This window comes from Gobius niger, assembly GCF_951799975.1.
Source record: "Gobius niger genome assembly, chromosome: 7".
Classification (NCBI taxonomy): Eukaryota; Metazoa; Chordata; class Actinopteri; order Gobiiformes; family Gobiidae; genus Gobius; species Gobius niger.
In genome coordinates this window covers 20,874,068-20,876,986 of record NC_136858.1, presented here as the reverse complement: position 1 = coordinate 20,876,986, position 2,919 = coordinate 20,874,068, and positions in this window count along the sequence as shown.

Below are 2,919 nucleotides of genomic sequence, written 5' to 3'. Positions count from 1 at the left end.
TTTTAACATTATACATGTACTATGTGTCAATTCCTTTCAGAACTTCCTCCTTTTACATGAGGTGCACGGGTACATACTGCATTCAAAGAGCACAGCTGAGTTTGTGGGCAGTATTTTTGTTTTTGGTCGTAGCAGTAGTCGAACTTTTTACTCTAGAGGCTATTTTTAAACTTTATCTTGGCCGTAAAACATGGGACCGGTGTGTGCATTGGGAGGTCTGTTGTGAAATACTTATCGCAGAGTTCAATGTCAGTGGTTTTAGCTCATGTGCGAGTGTGTCGGGTGTGCCGCGGGTGTGTAGGTGTGTGTAGTTGTGCAGTTGTTGCCGTAGAGACATGTCTGGGCGTATTCTGCCTCTGCGCTGACTGACAGTCCGGCACAGTGTCAGCTCACGTGCACACACAGACATGTCGACTTTGTTTGTCCACTGATCCATTAATAAAACCTTTCATAAATAACTCAGATTAAGGCACACATAAAGTTAAAGATTTCAATTACCAAGTTGCAAAATGTCATTACTTATTATCATTAATATAATTTATTCAATTTATTTAAAGGGCCTATACCTTTTTATTCCTAGGTCTATACCATTCATTAAAAGAGAGAACTTAAACATTTCACAAAAACATTTTGCAAGTTGTGCCAAACTCATTACTAATCTCCAACAATTCAATTCTTTGCAGGGATGAGTTTATGAGCACGTGTTCAACACTGTTACAGTAATGAAAGCAGCAACTAGAAGCAAGTTTGATGATGCAACTTTGAAAGACTAAAAATACTAATAAACATGACAGATAAACATAAGTAATTCTTAGGCTGTGACTCATCTCGATAGGTTGTATTATACTATACCAGGGGTTCCCAGTGGGGGTCGCGAAATGTTTTCAAGACAATACAGTAATTCTGATTGACAGCTATGAGCTAAAGACATTTGAGACATACACATTTCTGTATCATTTTATTTAACACTACCTTGATACATTGTACCTAACTAAATTTAGTAAAAATGTAATGAGCTTAGTAACAATCTGTAAAAACTTGTACCTATGTAGTACATACGCAATGGAATAACTTGTATTACTTTGTAAGTACATAATGTAATAAGACACGAGACCCTTAGGGTTAGGGCTTAAGGTTAGGGTTGGAGTTAGAATTATGTCCTAATACACTATTATGTACCTACAAAGTACAAATACATATTATTCCATTGTGTATCTAACCCATAAGTACAAGTTATTACACTTTGTTACATAGCTCATTACATTGTAGTAAATTTGGTAAGTACAATGTATCAAGGGTAGTGTAAAATAAAGTGTTACCCAAATTTCTTCTTCTGAAACCCTGAAGAGGCACCGAGAGCCCCCCACACCTGCAGCACAGTGGGAAACAAGGAAGGGACTGATGAGGAGAAGACTGTTGTGGAGCGGAGGGAGCTGCGCAGGAGGAAGGAGGCGGTGGAGGAGCTGACCAGTGCAGGACACCACGCTCTGAAACAGGGACAAACCCAGGAGGCGCTGTTTCAGAGGATCAAAGGAGCACTGAAGGCAGCCAGCCAGGTTTCCTCCGGGTGCTGGTCAGGTTGTCCCACTGTGGTGGCGCGGCTCAGGACTTACACCTGAACCTGTACAATGACAAATAAAGCATTTACTTACTTACTTACATGAATAAACCACATTTCAAATGTTGTGCGCCTGAATTTATCATAAATACTAATTATATTTTACAATGGTCACGGCCTGAAAAGTTTGGGAACCCCTGTACGGCATAGGTATTTTACCGTTCACTGAGATGGTCATTCCCTTTGTATTTTTCAAAACCTAGCTTTGAAAGTCCTGAGAGTTTTTTTTTCTTCTTTCGTACATACATTTCTTTGACCTGGTCCTTTTAAGGGTTTTGGCCCGGTGTGTCTGGTAAACAGAATCGATAGCTGTGAAAAAGGGAAGTAACAACACAGCTCAGTGTGTCTACATTTTTACTATTTTTACTGAAAATGATGCAAAAGCTTAATAACAGTTGAGAGAGCATAAATATCAAAGTCCATTTTCACCAGCTCACATAATCAAATGCATTTCATTCAAACCAGATTATTTTATTTATAGCGTGGACTCCTTGGAAAGTGAAAAAAACAAAAAACGCCAGACTGAATACTAATTTTACCCCCTGTCAGTGTCTGTCTTTGATGGCAAGTGATGAAAACATCTTTTCATCTATTGAGGATGTTTTTGCTGAAAATATGAGCCGTGGGATTGGGTTCACACGAGGACACATGCGCTCACACAGACGGGGAGGTGAGCTGTAGCTGCAGGCAAAGAGACAAAAACAAATATGACAAAAAGAAAATCACATAAAGTATCATACAAGAGAAAGTTTATTTGGGTACAGAGTGTATTGAGTGACTGACAACGGCCTCAGGGTAAAGATTTCTCCCTAAACTGACCTGACCTGTAAACAGCATTATGTAACATGCAGACAGACAGGTGCTCTGTGGAGGGATAGACGCCTATTACTCTACAGAGGCCGGAATCATCATTATTCATGGAAACTAAAACATCTTCATTCACATATCACAGTTATGATTGAAGGAAAACAGTTTATGTTTTGGTTAGAATTTCAATTAGCTGTGGGGTTTGTAGCAGGGGTCTCCAAACTATTTTCCCACATGAGCAAATGAAAATTACTGTTCTACTGCTTTGCGGCACCTAAGCAACTAGGACTTAGGTGCTTTGTGTCTGTCAGTCTTTTCCGGTTGCAAAGCTGTATATTTAATAATGCTATAATTTAAATGATGGATTTTATTACTTAGAAGAAAATTTTAGGTGAACAAACCAAACTAAATCAATCTGAGAAGGCGTCTGGAATAAGAGATGATGAATGAATCTGTGTTTAAATTTAAAATTTAAGTTTACTAAGGTTCTCATT